We start from the raw sequence: 24,765 nt of genomic DNA, 5'->3' as shown, positions 1-24,765 counted from the left end.
CTGGCAAGTCTTCCCAAAGCCTTTTGGGGTTACGTACTTGAGACAACTGTTTACTTACTAAATAGAGTCCCGACTAAGATAGTCTCTACTAATCCATTTGAGAAATAGACTAGTAAGAAACCGCACCTATCTTATTTGAAGATATGAGGCTACCTTACTTATGTGAAGAAGACAGTATCAGATAAGTTGGATGCTAAGTATGATAAATGTCTATTTATTGGTTATCCTAAGGAAACTAAGGGTTATTAATTCAATCATCCCTTGAAACAAAAGGTATTTATTTCAAAATATACTGCATTTCTAAAGAAATAGTTTCTCTTATAAAAAATAGTGGGAGTAAGGTTGAACTAAGAGTAGTTCAAGTGACTCCAATAGACAAAAGATATGCCTAGTCAAAAATCACAATTGATTATTCATAATGATGAGTCATTGGTTGAACCTACTACGACACTACCTCTTTATAGATCAGGAAGGATACATAATATTCCAAAGAGATATAGATCTCTCATAAGTGAATCAAATGACGTGTTACTTATTGATGATGAAGAGCCTACTGATTATGAAGAAGTTCTGGAAAGTTTAGAAAAAATAAATGGCTAATAGCCATGAAGTCAAAAATGAATTCTATGTACGAAAATCAAGTTTAGAACTTGGTAGACCCGTCTAAAGGCATAACGTCTGATCCTGTTGGGAAGCTAAGAAGACGGACCTGTCGGAATGACGTGTCTGGAAGGTTGAACGCATCCCCATGACCCGGCTGATGAGCTGTCTCCTATGTTGACCAAGTCGTCCGCAGTCTTCTGGTCAACATTGCCTGTATCCAGTGACCGGGTTGCCCCGGTCTCTGGTACCCCGGTGCTCGAGGCGATCCCACAAATATATGAGCAACCAAATAATAGTGGAATAGTGAAATAAATACAATATGAAGGTGATGACGTACCCTAGCCCCGGGGGGCGCCCTCGGATAGGTGGGTGAGCTGATCGCGAAGCTAATCGAGTCGCCGTTACTCGGAGGAGTGGATGCGTCTGAACCGACCGAAGAGGAGCTAGGTCCGGGGGGACGACGCGGAGACGAAAATGGTCTGGCTCTGAAAGGTGACACACAATCGGCATACAACAGCGACACGTTCGGCACATGGCATCGGCACGCAGGCCGGAATATGGCATCGGCGCGCAGGCCGGAATATGACATACAGTCACAGCTCATAGGCAAGTTAGTAACCACAACTCACAATACAATGGTGATACGAAGGACCAAGCACAACGACTCGATGGCCGCGTACGCAACAGATGGATGTCGGAGATGCAGTGGTGGCTCAGATTTATGCCGAAAACAGTGGAGCCAGCCGCCGTAGAGCCATCTAGGGCTACTAGAGACAACTACCATAAAAGGAAGTGTAGCCGGCGCAAAGCTCCACAGGGGGAGCACGGCGACAGCGGCCCAGGGGCCGGAGGTAGCGGTGAGATCTGCCCATGACTATTCACAGCGCTGATAACTCACACACAGGAGAGAAAAAGGGGGTGGCAGCCGTGGCTGGCTGGTGAGCTCAGATGGCGGCCTTGTGGGGAAGAAGAAAACCTCCTCCGGGTTGTAGCGACTACGGCGAGAGAAGGAGAAGGAGGTGGCAGCCGACAACCGGCGCCAGCGAGGAACGTGAGACTAAGAGAGAGGAAGGAAACCCTCTCTACGGCTCCTGTGGACGGCGAAGGAGTCGACCCGGAGCAAAGGAGGGGGTGGCGGCTCGCCGGCGATGAGGGGGCAAACGATGCTGGCAGCTGGGTCGCGGTGGCGTGGAGCCAAGGCTAGATGGCGGCGGAGCTGCGTGATGCACCGACGGCAGCCGCGAGAGGCACCACTGTCGAGAGAGAGAGAAGGGGAGGAGGTGGCCCGAAGACGATCGTCGCCGGCGGATCTTTCCGGCGATGGTGACGATGGACCAAGAAGAAGCTCCTTCTTCTTCTCCTTACGGCGGCGGCGGAACCAAAAACCCCCTCCTTTGCTCTAGGTCAACTCCTTCGCCGTCCACAAGAGTCGTAGAGAGGGGTTTCCTTCCTCTCTCTCAGTCTCACGTTCCTCGCCGGCGCCGGTTGTCGGCTGCCACCTCCTTCTCCTTCTCTCGCCGTAGTCGCTATAGCCAGGAGGAGGTTTTCTTCTTCCCCACAAGGCCGCCATCTGAGCCCACCAGCCAGCCACGGCTACCACCTCCTTTTTCTCTCCCGTGTGTGAGTTATCACCGCCGCGAACAGTCATGGGCAGATCTCACCGCTGCCTCCGGCCCCCGGGCCGCTGTCGCCATGTACCCCCTGTGGAGATTTGCGCCGGCTACGCTTCCTTTTATGGTAGTTGTCTCCAGCAGCCCTAGATAGCTCTACGACGGCTGGCTCCACTGTTTTCGGCACAAATCTGAGCCACCGCTGCATCTCCGGTAGCCATCTGTTGCGTACGCGGCCATCGAGTCGTTGTGCTTGGTCCTTCGTATCACCATTGTATTGTGGGCTGTGGTTACTAACTTGGCTATGAGCTGTGACTGTATGCCATATTCCAGCCTACGCGCCGATGCCTGTTAGAGTGTATACTAAAAGCCTAGCTTTTGTAAACATTTATTTTTGAAATAAAAAGAATCACATTGGTCAATGTCTGCATTTATTTGTTAAATGTAATTGTTCAATTAATTTATATAGTAGATAACATGGAGTGTGATGTCACACTCAAAAGATCATGTTGTCGGTTCTCTATAAATTATAAACAGTTGCTCACGACTAAGATGGAAAGGAACAAACTATCAGAATAGGCGTAGTGTAATTAAGTATTAGTTTATCTTGACTAATAAATTACACTGATACACTCTAAGTGTATTGAGTAGGACCATTTAGGTTAGTTCTTTTTGTACTGACTTAGTAAAAGAACTAGGCCTTAGTTATTATGGAAGTGTGTGCTCTTAATCCTAATATAATAACAAGCACATATATTTAATATTTATTTCTTTGACTTATCAAAGGGTGAGATTTAGCTCGATAAATCAATATGCCCGATAAGTTGGGAAATGATATTACTTATAGTGTGTGTTGTTGATTATAGAAGGAATCTGTGTCCTAGTTATCTAGGTTGAGAATGTCCCCAAGAGAAGCTCATAAGGATTGTCATGTTAAACCCTGCAGGTGGACTTAGTCCGACAGGACAATGAAGTTGAGTGGTACTACTCTTGGAGCTAGATATTAATTAAGTGAGTTGTCAGTAACTTACTTAATTAGTGGGCATTTGTTATCTTAAACACAGGGAGACTAACACACTCATGATAAGAAGGAGCCCATAATGTAATTTGGGATTGGTGCGGTAGTGCGATAATAACTCTCTAGTGGAATGAGTTATTATCGATGAACTTGAGTTGTGTGTTCGGGGCGAGCACGGGATACTCAAGCTCATCGGAAGGCCAAAACCAATTTCTCCTCTAGGTCCCTGTCGTAGCCTCATTATAGCCTCAAGTCCATCCAAATATAAGGCTCTTCTTGATGTCCAAGAAGTGGGCCAGTCCAATGCTTGGTGACCAAGCAAGAGTCGGCCACATCCTCTTCTTTAGGGGTCGACCCTTTGCTTGGTGAACAAGCATGAAGAGGCCGGCCACAATAAATCAAAAAGGGAGGGTCGTTTTGAATTTTTAAAATCTTCTCTTTGTAGAAAACTATAAGTTTTAAAAGAGAGATTTTAATTTTTAAAACTTTCCTTATTTGAATTAGGCCACATGTTTTAATAGAGAGTTTTAAAAGTTTTAAAACTTTCCTTTTTTAACCATCCTCATGGTTTAAGAAAAAAGGAAGATAAGTTTTAAAATTAAAATTTTCTATCATCATGTTAAAAAAGGAAATTTTATAAGAGAAATTTTAAATTTTAAAACATGGTTTTAATTTTTAGAATTTTCCTTTTTTAACTCATACTTTAGGAAAGAGAGCTTGTAAATTTTATAAGAGGATTTCTTCTTGTAAAATTTTAAATATATATATATATTTCCTTTTTCCTTGATGAGGTGGTCGGCCACCTTGCTTGGTGCCCAAGCAAGGGGCCGGCCATAATTAAAATAAAAAACCATCACAAAAATTAATGTTGGTGATTGATTCAATCAAGAGGAAAGAAAAGGAAAAATAAAAAGGAAAAAGGAAAAACTAGAGGATGATTTTATTTTTTGTAAAAGGTTTTTCCTTATTTGCCTTGGGCAAGTAATATAAAAGAAGGGGTGAGGGGGTTTCATGAGACACAACTCTTATTCTCTTACTTGGAGACCCTCTTGGTGTGGCCGACCCTCTCCCTTCTCTTTTCCCTTTTGCTCTCTTCTCCTTGGTGGTGGTGGTGGCCGGATTTTAGAAGAAGAGGAAGAAGCTTTTGGGTGGTGTTCATCTTGGAGGATCGTCTCCCACATGACGTCCAAGGCGAGGCGAGGAATACGGCAGAAGATCTTGAGGTCATTAGCTTACAAAGAGAAGGTATAACTAGTAGTTTTCTTCCGCATCATACTAGTTATTTTCTTTGTGAGAATTCTAAATACAAGAGGCAATTAGATCTAGTTTATCGAATTTATTTTTCGAGTTTGTGTTTTCTTCTTTTTCGAATTTGTGATTCGATTGTTCTTTTTGGTTAACCTAGAGTTATTTAAGGAAATTAAATATTAGCTTTCCTTATAAGGCTTTGTCTAAGCGGTGGTGGTTGCTCCCATATCCAAGAAGGCCATGTGCCTCGCCATGCAGTCCTGGAAGCCAATTTTGGAAATTAATATTTAATGAAATTAATAACATAGGTGGATTTAAATCAATAGTGTTAAGTTCCGCTTGCGATTCAAATCTAAACCATTAAGAACAGATAAGTTAAATTTGGAATCAATGATGTTAAGTTTCGTATGCGATTCCTAATTTAACTTCTAAAGAACACAATAGGTTATTTAAAAAAAGGTTCGACACTTGTACAAAAAATTTTGTACAGTGGAACCGGTACGTTTTCCTAGGACTAACCAACAATGTCATATTCCGGCCTGCGTGCCGATGTCACGTGCCGGTCGTGTCATCGTTGTATGCCGATTGTGTGTCACCTTTCGGAGCCAGGCCGTATTCGGCTCCGCGTCGTCCCCCCGAACCTAGCTCCTCTTCAGTCGGTTCAGACGCATCCACTCCTCCGGGTAACGACGACTCGATTAGCTTCGCGATTAACTCACCCACCTATCCGAGGGCGCCCCCCCCCCCCCCCCCGGGCCAGGGTACGTCATCGCCTTCATATTGTATTTATTTCACTATTCCACTATTATTTGGTTGCTCATATATTTATGGGATCGCCTCGAGCACCGGGGTACCAGAGACCGAGGCAACCCGGTCACTGGATACAGGCACTGTTGACCAGAAGACTGCGGACGACTTGGTCAACACAGGATACAGCTCATCAGTCGGGTCATGGGGATGCGGTCAACCTTCCAGACACGTCATTCCGGCAGGTCCGTCTTCTCAGCTTCCCGACAGGATCAAATTGGTGTCGTCTGTGGGAACACACCTGGTCTGGAACATGGAGATGGACGACGCCGAAACTTTTTGTCATCCTCATGATCTCAGTAGATTCCGAAGAATATATCATATTCTCCTCACTCCACGGGTATTCGGAAGTCGAGAAACTGAGTTAGATCCTCAGCTGGTGGGCAGGTCAGTTTTTCCATTATATTCTTAGTTATTTGATCTACCAATGTTCCTCGATCGAGGAACCTCGAGTCGATCGGCCAGGTGCGTATATTATCTGAGCCACGGGCTCGATGTCGAAGACCCCGTGTCGATCGACCGGGCATATATTATACCCGAGCCACGGGCTCGATGTCGAAGACCCCGTGTCGATCGGCCGGGCGTATATTATACCCGAGCCACGGGCTCGATGTCGAAGACCCCGTGCCGATCGGCCGGGCGTATATTATCCGAGCCATGGGCTCGATGTCGAAGACCCCGTGCCGATCGGCCGGGCGTATATTATACCCGAGCCAAAGGCTCGATGTCGAAGACCCCGTGCCGATCGGCCGGGCGTATATTATCCGAGCCACAGGCTCGATGTCGAAGACCCCGTGCCGATCGGCCGGACGTATATTATACCCGAGTCAAAGGCTCGATGTCGAAGACCCCATGCCGATCGGCCAGGCGTATATTATCCGAGCCACGGGCTCGATGTCCAAGACCCCATGCCGATCGGCCGGGCGTATATTATACCCGAGCCAAAGGCTCGATGTCGAAGACCCCGTGTCAATCGGTCGGGCATATATTATCCGAGCCACGGGCTCGATGTCGAAGACCCCATGCCGATCGGCCGAGCATATATTATCCGAGCCACGGGCTTGATGTCGAACCCCCGCGCTGATCGGCCGGACGTATTTTATCTGAGCTGTGAGCTCATTGTCGAAGACCCCGCGCCGATCGGTCGGGTTTGAGTTATGCTTGAAGACCGTCGAGCGACGACATTAAACGCCAAAGTCGAACAGGAGACTATAAACTTCCCGGCCTGAAGACCGTCGAGCGGCGATGTTAAACTCTAGAGTCTAACCGACGACTATAAAAACCCCGGCTTGAAGACCGTCGAGCGGCGACGTTAAACTCTAGAGTCGAACCGGTGACTATAAACCCCCCGGCCTGAAGACCGTCGAGCGGTGACGTTAAACTCTAGAATCGAAGTGATTATAAACCCCTCGACCTGAAGACCGTCGAGCGGCGACGTTAAACTCTAGAGTCAAACCGGCGACTATAAAACCCCCCGGCCTGAAAATCGTCAAGCGGCGATGTTAAACGCCAGAGTCGAACCGACGACTATAAACCCCCCCGGCTTGAAGACCGTCGAGTGACAACGTTAAACCCCCGTGTTCACGGACTAGTTCATCAGATATTCTTTCTCCCCCGTTCGGGGTCGAGCTTATCAGAGCATCTATCTCCCCCGTTCGAGGTTGAGCAGCCTTCATTAGTCTCGAACCAGCTTCAGATATATTCTATCTCCCCCGTTCGGGGTCGAGTGTCTTCACTGGTCTCGGACCAGCTTATCGGATCTTCTATCTTCCCCGTTCGGAGTCGAGTGTCTTCACTGGTCTTGAACCAGCTTATCGGATCTTCTATCTCCTCCGTTCGGGGTCGAGTGTCTTCACTGGTCTCGGACCAGCTTATCGGATCTTCTATCTTCCCCGTTCGGAATCGAGTGTCTTCACTGGTCTCGGACCAGCTTATCGGATCTTCTATCTCCCCTGTTTAGGGTCAAGTGTCTTCACTGGTCTCAGACCAGCTTATCGGATCTTCTATCTCGCCCGTTCGGGGTCGAGTGTCTTCACTGGTCTCGGACCAGCTTATCGGATCTTCTATCTCCCCCTTTCGTCTCCGTTCGCATTCAATTTCACGAGCTATGCTTCTGCTCAATTTTCAAGATCCACGCCTGCCCAGCGTTGCTTTGCCTCTCGCTCGGTCTCCCGGTCGCATTTTACGGCAATCCGAGCGGCAGTTTATGATCGCTCAGCTGTCTGTTCGGCCACACTAAAATCACTTGGTCCAGCCCTCGACATTCTCGCGATGGTCTAGTCAGTATCTTATGGTCGACCGACCGACACTTTCTCGGTCGCGCGCTTGGCATCGTCAGCTCGGCGTCTACTCACTCGATTGACATCCTTCCGATCGCTCGATCGGCCTCTTCGCGGTGGCGCACTCGACATCACTCATCCGCTCAGCATCCTCCCACTCAGCGCTACTCGATTGTTAGGCCAGCATTTTACGATCACCCGATTGACCATTCTCCAAGCCGCTCGGTCAACACTCGCGTAGCCATCCGACCGGTATCGCTCGGCCATACGTTCGGTCGCACGCTTGAACTAGGTCGCACGCTCGGCATTGCTCGTCCGCTTTGTCTGCTCGTCGCCCCGCGTGTCGTCCGGTCGACTATCATTTTACTTGTCGTTCGCTTATTGTTTTGTCGCTCGCTCAGCATCTGTTGGGTTATCGTCTCGGTGCTATTTTTCGTAGTTCGCTCATCATCGTTACCATCTCATGTGACACTATTATTAATAGCGATTGCTCATGTGGCATTATACTATGGATTCAGCGATTTGATTCGGTTACTGAGAGTGAGTCAGCCTTTGTGATAGACTATCCAGTCAGTCAGACTCACGCCTCCTTCGACTAGACTTGAAGGGGAGGCTCGTAATCCGGATGTAGCATTAGGACACAGGAGTAATTAGTGAAGAAGTGTGGGGTAATTTTGTCATTTGGCATGACTAGGGGTTTTGGTTATAAGTGGGGCCACTGTTCACGATCTAGAGGGGGGTTTTTGGTTCCGCCGCCGCTGCAAGGAGAAGAAGAAGGAGCTTCTTCTTGGTCCATCGTCACCATCGCCGGAAAGATCCGCCGGCGACGATCGTCTTCGGGCCACCTCCTCCCCTTATCTCTCTCGACAGTGGTGCCTCTCGCCGCTGCCGCCGGCGCATCACGCGGCTCCACCGCCATCTAGCCTTGGTTCCACGCCACCGTGACCCAGCCGCCAGCATCGTCTGCCCCCTCGTCGCCGGCGAGCCGCCACCCCCTCCTTTGCTCCAGGTCAACTCCTTCGCCATCCACAGGAGCCATAGAGAGGGGTTTCCTTCCTCTCTCTCAGTCTCACGTTCTTCGCCGGTTGTCGGCTGCCACCTCCTTCTCCTTCTCTCGCCGTAGTCGCTACATCCAGGAGGAGGTTTTCTTCTTCCCCACAAGGCCGCCATCTGAGCCCACCAGCCAACCACGGCTGTCGCCCCCTTTTTCTCTCTCGTGTGTGAGTTATCAGCGCCGCGAACAGTCATGGGCAGATCTCACCGCTGCCTTCAGCCCCTGGGTCGCTGTCACCGTGCACCCCCTGTGGAGCTTTGCGCCGGCTACGCTTCCTTTTATGGTAGTTGTCTCCAACAGCCCTAGATGGCTCTACGGCGGCTAGCTCCACTATTTTCGACACAAATCTGAGCCACCGCTGCATCTCCGGCAGCCATCTATTGCGTACACGGCCATCGAGCCATTGTGCTTGGTCCTTTGTATCACCATTGTATTGTGAGCTGTGGTTACTAACTTGCTTATGAGCTGTGATTGTATACCATATTCCGGCCTGTGCGCCGATGCCATATTCCGGCCTGCGTGCCGATGTCACGTGCCGGCTGTGTCGCCGTTGTATGCCGATTGTGTGTCACCTTTCGAAGTCAGGCCGTATTCGGCTCCACGTCGTCCCCCCGGACCTAGCTCCTCTTCGGTCGGTTCAGACGCATCCACTCCTCCGGGTAACGGCGATTCGATTAGCTTCGCGATCAGTTCACCCACCTATCCGAGGCCCCCCCGCCCCCCAGGGCCAGGGTACATCATCGCCTTCATATTGTATTTATTTCACTGTTCCACTATTATTTGGTTGCTCATATATTTGTGGGATCACCTCGAGCACCGGGGTACCATAAACCGGGGCAACCCGGTCACTGGATACAGGCACTATTGACCAAAAGACTGCGGATGACTTGGTCAACACAGGAGACAGCTCATCAGCTGGGTCATGGGGATGCGGTCAACCTTCCAGACACGTCATTCCAACAGGTCCGTCTTCTCAGCTTCCCGACAGGATCAACGTCTATTGGGTGCAAGTGGATTTTTAAGAAGAAAATTTACATGCATGGTAATGTATTTACTTACAAAGCTAGATTAGTTGTAAAAGGCTATCATCAAAGGTAAGGCATTGACTATGACGAAACTTTCTCACCGGTAGCTATGTTTAAATTCATTCAAATACTCCCACCCTAGCAACTCATTATGATTATGAGATATGGCAGATGGATGTGAAAATGACATTCCTCAATGGAAAACTGTTTGAGGATGTGTATATGATACAACACGAAGGTTTCACATCTGTTGAAAGAAATAAAGTATGTAAGTTTCAACAATGTATTTATGGACTGAAGCAAGCATCTAGGAGTTGAAATATCCATTTTGATGAAGAAATCATATAGTTTGATTTCTCATAAAATCTAAATGAACCCTATGTGTACATGAAGGTTAGTAGGAGTGTTGTCGTTATTCCCATGTTATATGTTGATAACATGTTACTTATAAGGAAACGATGTATCCATTCTAAAGTTAGTTAGAGTTTGGTTGTACAAGACATTTTCCATAAAAAAAAAATGAGAGAAGCAACCTATATCTTGGAATTAAGATATATAGAGATAGATCAAAAATGTTGCTTAGTCTTTCACAATCTACATAATTAATAAAGTGCATGCTAAAATGGTTTAGCATGGAAGAATCCAAGAAAGGTTGTCTTCCCATGTGACATGGGATTTACCTTTCGAAGTCCATGTGCCCGAGCACACAAGATAAGAGGATTCACACGATTTAGATCTTATATGCATTAGATACAAATCAATCATGTATGTTATGTTATGTTATGTTATGTTATGTTATGTTATGTTATGTATGAGGCCCGGTATATCATATACTCTGAGTGGCATGGATTGTTAGGTGGCTATCCAGACAATCCTTAAGTACTTAAGAAGAACTAAAAATTTATTCTTCGTATATGGAAGGGGTGACATGATTATACATGAGTATACTGATGCCAATTTCTAAATTGACAAGGATGATTTTAAGTCCTAGTTTGGACACTTATTCACCTTAAAATGGAAGCACAATTAGTTGGAAAGGTTCCATGCAAGAAACCATTGCAGATTCTACCACCGAGGTAGAATACATTGTAGCTTTTAAAGCAGCAATGAAAGCAGTTTAAATTTTGAAGTTTGTCACTGAACTCAAATGAGGTGCTGAGCATTGTTAAAATAGTACTAATTTACTGAGATAACAATGAGTTACTGACCAGGCTAAGGAACCCAGGTCTTATCAATGATATAAACATGTGATTCATTGTAATCATTTGATCAGAGAGATCATCAGTAGAAAAGAAATATAAATTGAGAAAATTCCCACTAAAAGGAACCTAGCAGATCCTTTTGCGAAACCTCTACTTAAAATGAGTTTGAGAATTATGTAAAGGCTTGTGGTATTAGATATTATGGTGATTAACATTAGACCAAGTGGGAGTATGTTATATTTGAGAGGTATCATAAGGCAATCGCTTTATGGAATATACTTTTTATTAGATAAATAAATATTTACTGTTTAAGTACACATTTTATATATGTTTGATTGGATCTTAAACTCATTTACTGAATGTCCGCAATATGATTCATAGAATTAGAGAACTTGTAATTATATCACAAATAGTGAGCATCTCTATATGTGTAATTATGAATGTATTGAAATCTTGCCTAGTCGACAAATTGATGTGTTCAAACATCATCGATTCTGTGAGACTAGCACGGGTTATACTCCTTGGTCTAACTAAGCAACTACTTCTCACTCGCTGAAGACATTGGGATGTCGAGAGTTAAACATGAATGCTAGTTATGGTAACTAGTTCATTAGAGTGACATGTTGTTATTGGAGTGATATGCTGTTAGACTTCATATGGTTCTCTACATATATGGATATGTCAATGAAGTTCTTACTACAGTTTAAGTGCGAGTTTCCTTTGACTTGAGTTATTCAAGTCATCTTGGTCATGGTAGTGGTTATTGTTACAAATCTACCAGTGGACTAATAAAAGTCGGTAAAGGTACTCTGACGATGATGAAAGAATACAAACTAGCAATAACATCGACCGATTGCTCGGTACTACAGTAGTAAGTGGAGCTGCCACAGTGGAATATGAATAAAAAAAAGCACTCTTGTGGCATATGCGGCTGAGTCATATGAGTGAGTGTGGAATCCTAGAACTTCATAAAAGAAATTTATTTAAGGGTGTCAAGGCATTCAAGCTCGAGTTATAAAGTATTGTGTTCTTGAAAAAACAAAGCAGGGTGCAGTTCAAGATAATCACACACAAGAAGGAGGAAATATGGACTATGTTCATACGAATTTATAGGGACTAGACAATGTAGCATCACATAGAGGATAAATGTATTTTGTGAGTTTCATCGATGATTACTCACAGAAAGTTATGCGTCACAAGTCAAAAACTTTCTCAAAGTTCAAGATGTGAAAAACTAAAGTACAAAACTAGATTGGAAGAAAGATCAAATGTCTTAGATTAGATAATGGTACTGAGTGCACATATTCAAAGTTCCATGGATTTTGTGAGCAGCATGGAATCAAGAGATACTTCATGATTTACAAGACACCACAGCAAAATAGTGTAGTAGAAAGAATGAACATGACAATAATCGAGAGATCTCGATGTCTTAGATTAAATGTAACGATTATGAAGAACTTCTGAGCAGAGGTAGTAAATATGATATGTTTCTTGATCAATCAATCACCAAGGGCAGCACTAGATGCAAAGTTGTAGAGGAGGTGTGGACAGGAAATCTGATTGATTACTCTAGTCTAAGAGTATTTAGATGTCCAGCCTATATGCACGCTTCTATTGAAGGCATATCAAAGTTGGATGAGAAATGTAGATAATGTATTTTTCTGGATTATCAAAAATGGGTGAAAGGCTTCAAGCTTTGGATTTGAAGGCAAACAAGGTGGTGATAAGTAAAGATGTTGTATTTGATGAAAGAGTCATGTTACAGTGTACTTAGGGGGAAGAAAAAAAAATATCGAAAAATAGCAATAGCAAGGATGTTGTGTAGGTGGAGCAAAAAACTCATGAACTTGATAAAGCTAGCTCAAAGCACATGGGCCATCAAACTATAGCTACAGAGAGGATTAAACATACAATCAAACCACCTACTAGGTATGATTTTGAGGATTTGGTATCTTATGCACTTATCACTAGTAGCAAAGATCCTACTACTTTTCAGGAGATAGTACACGACTCAGAGAAGGATAAGTGGATGGATGTTATGGCAGAGGAGATACAATCATTCTATAACAACCAAACATGGAATCTGGTGGAGCTTCCTGAAGGGAAGAGGGTTATTGGATGCAAGTGGTTGTACAAGAAGAAAAAAGCCTTTTTAGAAAAGGAGGTGAAGTTTAAGGCTCGGCTAGTAGCAAAGGATTACTCAGAGAGGAAGGGGATTAACTATGATGAGATATTTTCTCCAATGGTCAGACATACATCTATCGGGGTGGTGTTGGCTATGGTAGCACATCATAACTTGTAGTTGGAGCAAATGGATATGAAAACAGTTTTTCTTTATGGTGATTTGAAGGAGCAAATTTACATATCACGACCACAAAGTTTTAGTTTGCCCGAGCAGTAGCACTTAATATGTAAATTGAAAAAGTCACTTTATGGGCTAAAGCAATCTTCAAGATATTGAAACTATTGGTGCAATCGACCTCCAGAATTTTAATATTAAAAAAATATATTTAATAGAGTTTGGTCAAGATTAGCCCAGTTAAGTGAGAAGTCTAGTCAGGTCAAGGTTGATCAGATGACTGACAAGGGGTGAGTAGTCTACTGAGTAACTAGCAAGTCCAAATAAATCAAGGTGACCTGATGCTTGGCAAGAGGAAAACCTTAGAGGGAGATAAACCTAGGTCTTGGAGGAGTGAACTCCAAGTAAAAATCCTAGTGAGTGAAGTTAGACCCCAAGAAGTGAAACTAGGTGGTGAAAATCCTAGTAAGTAAAGTCAGGCAATGGAAAATCCTAGGAGGAGATAACCCTAGGTAATGTGAAGTCTTGGAAGAGTGAACTCCAAGCATGTATGAACGAATAGTTTTTGATCAACCGTGCATAGTCGACCAGACTAGCAGATTTTGGTAAACCTAAGTATAGTTTTACCAACACTATTTTGTATTATTGTTATTGTTGTTGTACTAATTTAGTATTATAGGAAAAATCTTAATGGATTAGGTGATCATACACTGAGCAAAGAAAGTCTAAACAGGTCTGGAGGATCATATGTTTGGTAGGTAAGTTGAGATAAACTACTGGAGGTGGTGAAGTGAGGTCATGTCTCATTTAGGACAAACATTAGATACTGATCAAATTGAAGAAACCAATGGAGGATTCTAAGTTGAGACCATGACAGTCTTTACTATTTTCATATTACATACTATATTTGTTCTAACTCTCTTTTGCAGGAAAAATATCGTGCTATTATCCAACACTATTTTGCAAAATTTATTGTTCCATCAACGGAACACAGATGTTTAGTCGACGAATCGAAGAAAGATTAGAACCGTGATATTTGATTAGAACGCAAAAGGTAATATTCGGTTCTATCGACTGATTTGGGGAATCAGTTGATGGATCAACTTATTTCATATTTAATGGAGATTAGAATCAAAGCAGAGAATGTAAAAAGTTGTTCAGTCAAAGGAACAGAGTTGACTAGTTGACGGAATGATGAGATTTCCAGGATCGAATGGATCAAATCTCATTAAACAAGGAAGGAGCTATGATACCATCGATGGATAGAAGGTTTAATCGACAGATCGGTTCAATCAACATAATGATTTTCAGTCAACATAACGAAAGCTATGAAAGAAGCCCTCGAGCCCTGAGCCAAGGAGAACTGCTGCCTTTTGATAAGTAAGGTTCAGTCTATGATTTTGTTGTACTGGTGCAAGCTACAACTACTACAACATCGTTGAAGCCATCAACAACCTACACTTATTCTTATACTCTTTCGTTGTTGGTACATCTTATTAGTTGCAATTTGCATACTCATTTGTAATATCATTTAAACATTTAGTGGTTTGCCCAACGAAAGTAGTCGACGATTGCGGGCCTTGGAGTAGGAGTCGTCACAGACTCCGAACCAAATAAAAAAGTACCTCTCTTGTCTTCTTAATTATTATTTTATTTCCGCTACAAAATCATGTTTTAATAAAAGAAAAGAAAGTTTTAAAAGGATGAGATTCACCCCCCCCCCCTCCTCTCACCCTAAAAGATTCTTCAATTGGTATAAGAACAAGGGCTCTTGATTTTGGTGCAACCACCAATCAAGAATTTCTTTTCTTTGTTTTTATTTATTAGGGTGTTATTTTTATTTCTATTGCATTACTTACACCAAGACAAAAGTCATGGAATTTCTATTAAGTTTTCTTTACAAGTAAAATGGCTCAGTCCGAAGGATATTCAACCGTACGTCCTCCACTCTTCAAAGGGAATGACTTTCCCAACTAGAAAAAGAGGATGAAAGTCTTCCTCAAAACGGATATTGAACAATGGTTCTACATTCACCAAAGATACAAAATTCTAGTCGAATCCAGAGAAGTGAAGTACTCCCATTGGAAAAATGGAATGATGAAATAAAGAGGAGAATTCAAGTTGACTCAAAGACACTCAACATACTCTAGTGTGAACTAACAAAGGAAGAGATTAACTGTTGGAATTAAGAAAATGAAAGGGCACCCCTTCCCCTTCATCTTCTAGCCCATTAAATTCCTCTATAAATAGAGAGAGAGGAAGAGTCATCTTCCTCTAATATATATGTGTCTAAGCCAAAGAAGAAAAGGGGGGCTTGCGGGGGCTTGCTATATGCGAGGTTTGTACAAAGTCAGAGAGAAAGTGTTCATCCCATATGTAAAAGGTCTCTGTGCAATGTTCGTCCATGTGCACAAGATTGTAAGAGAAGAACATCCATTAGAGAGGGATTTGGCTCATGGAATATTGAAGAGCTTTCTTATTTGTTCGTGATCGTTCTTTTGACGGCAAGTTATTCTTTGATATCTTCTCTGATCTCCTTCTTAGAACATCACTGTGAGTTTTTTGTTTTGTACGAAAAATGAAGATCAATATCTACTACAGGAGATCACTGTGAGTTTTACAGTTTTGTATTTATTTATTTTTCATGCTTTAGAACAATAAACAATGTTATCAGAGTGTTACCTTAGTTCTAAGAATGCATGATGGATCTTTTTGCTTGCTAAATGATCTGTTATTGTGAAAGCATAAAGATCACAAATATAGATCTGTGCATGTAGGCAGTATATACATAAATCTATTAAATTGAAATGCCTAAAATGATAAGCCAAGATCACAAATATAGATTTGTGCATGTAGGCAGTATACACGTAGATCTGTTAAATTTAAATGCCTAAAATGATAAACCAAGAGATCTATTCAAATATACCTTTAGATTTGTTCGAATAGTATGAACACATGTTCCTCCTCGAAGAAATCACCGACGAAGCTACCATCGTAAGGTAAGATTGTGAATGTGTTGCGATCTATCAGCATCGTTGAACCCCGAGCCCAACAGCATATACCCACGGAGTTTGTCTCTGTTTTTGATCTGTGTATGATAAGAGGGGTTAGTTCTTTGATTATGGGCTGATGAGTGAAATGGAGGTGATGGCGATGAAGAAGAACAGAAAGGGGTGAGGTTTAGCGTAAGTAAATAAAACGAAAAGAATGCTAGCATTTGTTTTTCTATGACTACATGCAAACAAAAAACAAATGATTGTTGGCGTTTCTTTTATGAATGAAGGTAATGCATGTAAGAAAAAAAAATATTAGTTTTTTGTTAATTAACACATGATACAATTAATTGGAAATAAGGTTCAATTAATTGGAATTGAACTTTATACAATAATATTTCAATTAATTAGGCTTTGGGCTTGGATTGAAAGCACAATTGAGTTAAATTTGATCATGGGTAATAATGGGTTCAGTTCACTTGAACCTGATCGAGTTTGGTTTAAACCATTTGTTGGTTTAACCAATGTTTGGTCTAAATCAATCCAATTTGATTTCTGGATTAAATAAAATGGACCGATTTGATTAAATAGGTCTCGCCTAATCAGATTGGAATAAGTTTAAACTTTTTAGTTAGACTTAGATTGGATCTGGTTCACTGAACTAGACTAACCATGTTGGTTTAATTTAATCAGACAATTATAGTTCAAAATAGGCCCAGTTTAGTTCAAATCATTAGTTGGTTTAAACAAACCAGTTTGATCTAAACCAGAATCAATGTGGGTTGATTATTTGGCTTTGACCAAATATGATCAAATGACCAGATTTATTCTATTGGGTCAGATTTGATCAATAGATTAAATTTGATCTAATGGGTCAGACTTAAATCACTAGGCATTGGTTTGATCAAACGGAGCAAAGTTTGATCAATAAGTCTGAGATTGGCTTAAATAGACTTAGATTAAATAATGATAGAATATAGGTAAGATATCCCAGTCCAATTAGATTAGTTCTAATAAAGACAATAGACAAAGCTCAGGATCTGGATTCCCAATCGACCGATCAAATGGGTCAGTTAATTTAGACTCCTGAAAATCAAGAGGATTTATTCTTCTTGATTAATAATGTTGGTTATATGTCTGTATAAATTGAATTAAGTCAGTTTTGTACTGGTTAGTTGGTTTTGTACTGACTTATTTAATTTTAATTTATAGATGGCACGGATGATTACCAGTCCTGGAAACTCAAACAAGAAGAGTTTCCAATCCTGGAAAACTACAGGATCTGGGTGTTTGATTCATTCACTGTTGGAGAATCCAAAAGTGGTAGCACACTAGATATGGAGGATCTCCGAAGGGAGAATCTTATACACATAGTTGTGTACGGAACTACTTCACCATGAGTTCCTAGAGGAAGATCCTGAAGAATTTGAGAACGATCCATAGGAGGATTCTGAAAAAATTTCGATGATAGATCAAATTGAAAATCTTGAAGTTGGTCTATCTGATATTGTCTCAAATAAGTCTAGGTTGAAGGGGATTATATTGGTCACTGCACTAGTATTTGTCCTAGTGGAGTGATGTTTGACTATCTAGTTTGTTAGAGTTCTATTATTGTTACTGTCATTATGTATGAATAGTATTAGTTCATTTAGTTCATGTCAGTTTGTTATATGTTAATAATATAGAGTATGTTTATGTGAAGGATATGTTCATTCATATATTGATTACTCTACATGATATATAATAAATGATTAGTTCATTTTATTAAATGATTAGTTCATTTAATTAAAAAAATCATGATAGAATAATGATTAGTTCATTTGTTGGGATGTATGTAATAGTATTGATCAATGTTGATTTAATTGGAGCATACAAATCATGAGTGGAAACGTAGTTATTACTTGATTTTGTAAGTCAATTCAAATTAACATTGAGTCAATCATAAATTGCATGCATATGAATTATACTGAATACTAAATAATATATTTATTTATGTTAGATTATGGAAAATAAGAACATCATAGTTAGACTCAATAACAAAGAGAAATTATATGAGGATAACTACAAAATCTGGCAGCTCAAGATACAATATGTTCTTGAGGCTATAAAATTAATTATGAAAGAACCTATAGATAGTCCCACTGCATAGAACGAACAAGATCTTGATATTTATAAGGCATGGAAGAAGAAGGACTCCACTGCTAAGGGAATATTGATTAGTTCAATAGTGGATGGCCTAGTTTTTGAATATGAGTCGTATCTTACGGCTCATGCAGTCTGGGTAGCCCTTAAGGAGAAATACACTGGAGTAAGTCTGAGCAAGCTTCGACAGTTAATGATTAAGTTTGATAGCTATAAGAAGCGTATGAATCTTTCAATGGTTTAACACCTCAAGGAGATGTCAAACATGATTCGGGAGCTTAAAACTACTGGTCATGAGTTGACCGATGAACAATAGGTTCAAATAGTTATTCGTTCCCTTCCAGATTCTTAAGAGACCATGAAGCAGACCCTAACTCACGATGAGAATATTAAGACTTTCATTGACATCTCATGCCATGTAGAATTGGAGGTGGAGAGAGTTGAATCTGCAAGGGTTTCTGGACTAGCTTATATTGCTATTGATTCTATTAGATCATCTAGATCCAAGAAAAAGAAATGGTTCAAGAAGGGGAAGGGAAAAAAGAAAGAAGTTGCTGCTGTGGGACAAGGCTCAACCAAGAAGAAAGAAAAGAAGACCAGATTGAAACAATGCAAGTGTGTCTTCTTTTCCTGAGCATTTTGTTGCTAGTTCATTATTATTAGTTGATTCTTATCCTTTGTGGATTATAGATTTGGGAGCAACCAACCATGTAACTCAGGAGTGAGTTACATTTGTAGAGTACCGACGGGTAGTAGCTAGAAACAAATGGATCTATGTAGAAAATAATGCAAGAGTTAAAGTTAAAGGAGTCGACACTTACAAACTCAACCTCCATGGTGGTAGTATTTTGTTTCTACATGATGTCTTATATGCTCCTAAAATTTGACGGAATCTTATTTCCATTATAGGTCTTCTTGATTTAGGGTACTGTATTAATTTTTATAGCCAGAGTGTTGAACTTAAGATTGATTCAGTGTCAATCGGATATGATTTTTTTTATCAAATGGTTTTATAGTTCTTGATATAGAATCAAGTGTCAATTATGCTATCGAGGGTTATTTTTTAAACATTGCTCTAACTAGTAATGCAGATATAACTAATAAGATTTGGCATGATAGATTAGGACACATAAGACAAGAACGTATGAATCGGTTGGCTAGAAAGGGTCTATTAGGCACTCGAGCTAACATTAACTTGTCTATATGTGAGCATTGTCTTGTTGGAAAAGTAACTAGGAAACCATTTGGTAAGGTTATAAGAGCTAAATCATCATTGCAATTAATTCATTCATATATTCGTGGTCCAATGAATTTGAAGGCTAAACATGGAGCTTCCTATTTCATTACATTTATTGATGATTTTTCTCGTGTTGGATATGTGTATTTGATTTCTCATAAATCAGAAGCATTAGATTTCTTTAATCATTATTTGAACGAGATTGAGAATCAATTGAAACATAAGGTTAAAACCTTATGCATTGGCTGTGAAAGAGAATATTTGTCTGATTAGTTTAAGACACTGTGTAATGCTTGAGGGATTATTATACAGCTAACAATCCTAGAAACTCCACAGCAAAATAAGATTGCTGAAATAAGAAATATAACTTGTCAAGACATGGTTAGGTCTATAATGGTGCAAGGTAATTTGCTGATCTCCTATTAGGGAGATGCATTATTAGTTGTAGCTTATATACTTAACAAAGTGCATTCAAAGTCAGTTACATCCACCTCATATGAACATTGGACATGCAGAAAATCATATTTAAGTAATCTGAGACCCTAAGGGTCAGCTACTTATGTTCATGATAGTTCTCACAAGTATGAAAAATTAAGACCTAAGGGTAAGAAATGTATTTTTATTAGATATTATGAGACCTCTAAAGGTTATCTTTTCATAGGTGAGCAACTAGATGAAACCATCTTCGAAACAAATTCGAGAGATGCGACTTTTCTTGAAACAGAGTTCTCAACCAGAGATGATGTTGATAAAAGTGTTCCTTTTTTTAGGAGTATGAGATATTATCAATAAGAGAGGTGTCAAAAGAGATGCATGAGTCTAGTCAACCCAGCGGGAGTGATTTGCCAAGCCATAAGTTGACTTCTCAACAACCCAACTTACAAAGAAGTGTTTGTAAGATTAAATCTCAGAAATGGTTTGATATTGAGAATAATGCATTAATAACACTCTCAGTTGACACAGCGAACCTCGAACGGTTGAGGAAGCATTAAAATGCTCAATTAGAAAAAAAAAAAAAAGGTAAGTTGCAATGGATGAGGAAATGGAGTCAATGAGAAAGAATCAAGTTTGGGATTTAGTCAATATTTCTCTGGGCTGAAAGGCTATTAGGAATAAGTTGATTCTCAAAATCAACTTGTTATAGCTTGACTAGTTATAAAAGGATATACCCAAATAAAGGGTATTATTTTTGAAGAGAAGTTGAGTGCATATTAGGAGTGAAGATCATGAAAGATCGATCAAAAAAGCTTTTAGGTTTGTCTCAAGAGGCTTATATCACTAAGATGATACAATACTTTAATATGTCAAATTGCAATATTGTATCCCAAGACTCCTGAAGAAATAGCCGGAAAAAAATCAGATGCCAGTACTATTGGTAGTTTGATATGCACTATGTTGTGTACTCATCCTGCTATAAGCTATGTTATTGGCTTAGTTAATCATTTTCAGTTAAACCCACTATCGAGACAATGGAAAGCAGTGAAGAGGATATTAAATTACCTCAAAAGGACAACAGATTATGTATTTATTTTTAAGGATCTAAGATAAGCATGAGTGGCTGGATAGATGCAGATTGGGCAGGAGACCTTGTTGACAGAAAATCCACATGTGGCTATCTATACCTTCTTGCCGAATGGTGGCACCATCTCATGGAATAGCAAGAAGCAGGCTTATTAGCCTTATCAACAATGGAAGCTGTGTGGTTTGGCTTGTGTAGCCTTGTCGACAATAGTAGTTATATGGCTAGGCTTATGTAGTCTTGTCGACAATGGAAGTTGTGTGGCTTGCGCATCAGTTGTGCAACAATCTATCTGGTTGAAAAGATTCCTAAATCATTTGAAAATTACTAAGGACAGTGGGAGTCCTGTTATAGTTTACTATGACAGTCAAGTTGAGGATCCTAAATATCACAACAAAGACAAGCATATAGAATTAAGCATAATTTTATAAGAGATATTATGGACAAGAAAATGATAATTCTTGAGTATATCCCTACACATACTATGCTTACAAATCTTTTTACTAAGTCATTGACTAAAGAGTCATTTTAAGGATATGGGAAATTTTTATGAATTCGTAAAATGTAACACGTTGTAAAATGTCATGATCTATTCAATGTATATGTTGTTACATTTTAGATTAAAGTCTCAATGAACATATTGGCAAGTTGAGATTGGTCCACTCACATGAACAATTATCTATATTTGTTAAGTACAAATAGAGGTAAGACCATTACTTATGAGACAACTTATGTATCTGTGAATAGAGACATACCTATAAGTTAAGGTTGTTAGGATCCTTTGTACGGCTAGAGAGGGGGGTGTGAATAGCCGACCCCAATTCGTTCTCGATTCTTTCTACAATGTCGAGTTAGCGCAGCGGAAATAAAACAATAGAAGCGACAAAGAAAGAAATCAAACCTCAAACTCGATGGATGTAACGAGGTTCGGAGATTAGGGCTCCTACTCCTCGGCGTGTCCGTAAGGTGGACGAGTCCGGTCAATCCGTCGGTGGATGAGTCCCCGGAGAACCGGCTAATATAAACTCCTTATGGGTGGAGAAACCTCGCCACACTCTTTTGCAACAGCAAACAAAGGAGTACAACAATGGAGAAAACAAACAAGAACAATAGAAATTGTAATACACTTGCTTGCCTCTTGTTGTCGATGGAACCTTGATGAAGCAGCAGCTTCTCGGATCGAACCACAAAACTCACGCGAAGCTTGAGACCCAACGAGCTCAACAAAGCTCGGCGGGAAGAAGAAGCAAAAGCTTGAGGAAGAGTACTTCGAAAGAAGAAGAAGAAGCCAGAAGCCTCCCCTTTATACTGCGAAGAAGAAACAGTGAAGAAACTAGCCGTTGCGCCATAGCAGCTAGAACTGATCGTCTGCGACCGATCGCCTAAGCGCGTGAAGCTTCATTTGTCACTGATCGGTCCCGGACCGATCGGTGTCGCGATAAGCCCTGATCGGTCCGTGGACCGATCGGGGAACCTCTGATCGGTCCATAGACCGATCGGTCTTAACTCCTCGCCATCTCTTCTGATCGGTGCCGGCCGATCGAAAATGGATCGGTCGTGGCCGATCCACGGTTTCTTCTCGCAAGGTTGCGTTGCCTCTGATCGGTCTCCGGACCGATCGATTCTGTCGATGAGCCATCGATCTAATTCGATCGGTCACCGGACCGTCGGAACGTGATATCCGGATCGGTCACGGATCCAACTCGGTTTAGAGTGCCCTCTCTAACCTAGTTCGGAGAGCGAGCTACCGAGCCCTCTCCGACTCCATATGCCAAGCTTCACTCACTTGGACTTCTCAACACCGGATGTCCGATCACCCTTGATCCATCTGGATTTTCCCTTGCCGGCTTCACTCACGGGACTTTCCACGGCTTCACTCACGAGATTTCACTTGCCTAACATCACCAGGACTTTCACCTAGCTTCACTCACTAGGATTTTCACCTGGCTTCACTCACCAGGATTTCCATCTGCCCGGCTTCACTCACGGGACTTTCCTCTGCCTGGCTTCACTCACGGGACTTTCCTTTGCCTAGCTTCACTCACTAGGACTTTCCATAACTGTCTGGCTTCACTCACGGGACTTTCCAGTCTAACATCCAGTTAGGACTTTCCAAGCTCCCTGCTTGGACTTCTCCGTGCCAAGTCTTCATACTTGGACTTTTCCGTGCCAAGTCTCCATACTTGGACTTTTCTCGTGCCAAGCTCCTGCTTGGACTTTTCCGTGCCAAGTCTCCATACTTGGACTTTTCCGATCAGCTCACTCGTCGGTTCCCAGGTCAATCTTCGTTGCGTCCCAAGCTCCCTGCTTGGATTCTTCCAAGTCTCCATACTTGGACTTTTTCCCGAATCAGTCAACCAGTCAACCTTGACCTACGGTTGCACCAATAATCTCCCAAACATCTATTCTTGTCCCATATCAAGAATAGAACTCTCTCACAGTGTCGAACATCAACATGCAACACAACTAGGTCAACCTTGACCTAAGGTTGCACCGACAATCTTCCCAAGTCAAACATCAAAATACAACTCGAGTCAAGTCAACTCGAGTCGGGTCAACCAGTCAACCTTGACCTAAGGTTGCACCAACAATCTCCCCCCTTTTGATGTTTGACAAAACCATAATCAAGTTAGGTTAACCCGATAACCTAACTTAGATTTTCAACCATCTTCCAATGTCCAATGTTCTTTCCTTGAACATTCTCTAGACATTCTCCCTTAGGTTAACCTGATAACCTAACTTGGGTTCTCTAATAATTCTCCCCCTTTTGACACACATCAAAAGTATTCCAATGTTCTTCCTTGACAATCTTTCCCTAGCTTAGGTTAAACCGATAACCTAACTTGGGTTCTCCAATAATTCTCCAATGAACACTCTCCCTTTTGACACACATCAAAAGAATAAGGAGGGTATCAAGGTCAGAGTTTCTTCCTAATGAAAGTCCCATACCTTTCATTGAAACTCTTATTTTCCCTTGATACTAAGCTCAACGATCCACTTAGTGATAATCCCATATCACTAATCCTCAAGGAGTAAAACTCCCCTAAAAGTCAACTCCCTTGACTAATAGTTAAAACTCCCCTAAAGGCCAACTCCCCTTGACCATTGCACCAACAATGTCTTGGAGTTTCAAACCTTTAGAAATCTAAAACCAACTTTCGGTGAAATTTGAGACATCGGTGAATTTGACATTGCTATCGAGACCTCTGGATCGGTCACGGACCGATCCACAACACTGGATCGGTCCGGTGGCCGATCCAGCCCTTCCTGGATCGGTCCGGTGACCGATCGAACATGCTGAATTTACGATTTTCCTCTCAAATGAAACCCTAATAAATTCAGAAAATTGAAAAATTGTGAAATTTTGAGGATACATTCCTCATATCATACACTACCATGGAAAAATAATTTTCTATGAAAATAGTTTCCATTTTCAAATCTTGATACAAAGTTCAAAAACTTTGAAATAGTTCAAGTTTTAACTCAACTTTGTATCACAATGTTCAATGATGAATGCTATCACTAGGAAAGCTTCATCAAGGTTTTCAAATCAATTTTAAAATGCTTTTAAAACCATTTGAATTTAGGACCATAATCTTAGGGCTAAATGTACATGACTTGTACATAAGCTTTCCTATGATCCTCCATTTCTTGAATTAGGGTCATCTAGGTACAAGAATTATGCACCTTGATCCTAACTCATGATCCTAATATCTCACACACATCTAA

The sequence above is a fragment of the Zingiber officinale genome, chromosome 5B, assembly GCF_018446385.1.
Source record: "Zingiber officinale cultivar Zhangliang chromosome 5B, Zo_v1.1, whole genome shotgun sequence".
Taxonomy (NCBI): Eukaryota; Viridiplantae; Streptophyta; class Magnoliopsida; order Zingiberales; family Zingiberaceae; genus Zingiber; species Zingiber officinale.
The sequence above is the reverse complement of the archived record's forward strand: the minus strand, read 5'-3'. Positions refer to the sequence as shown.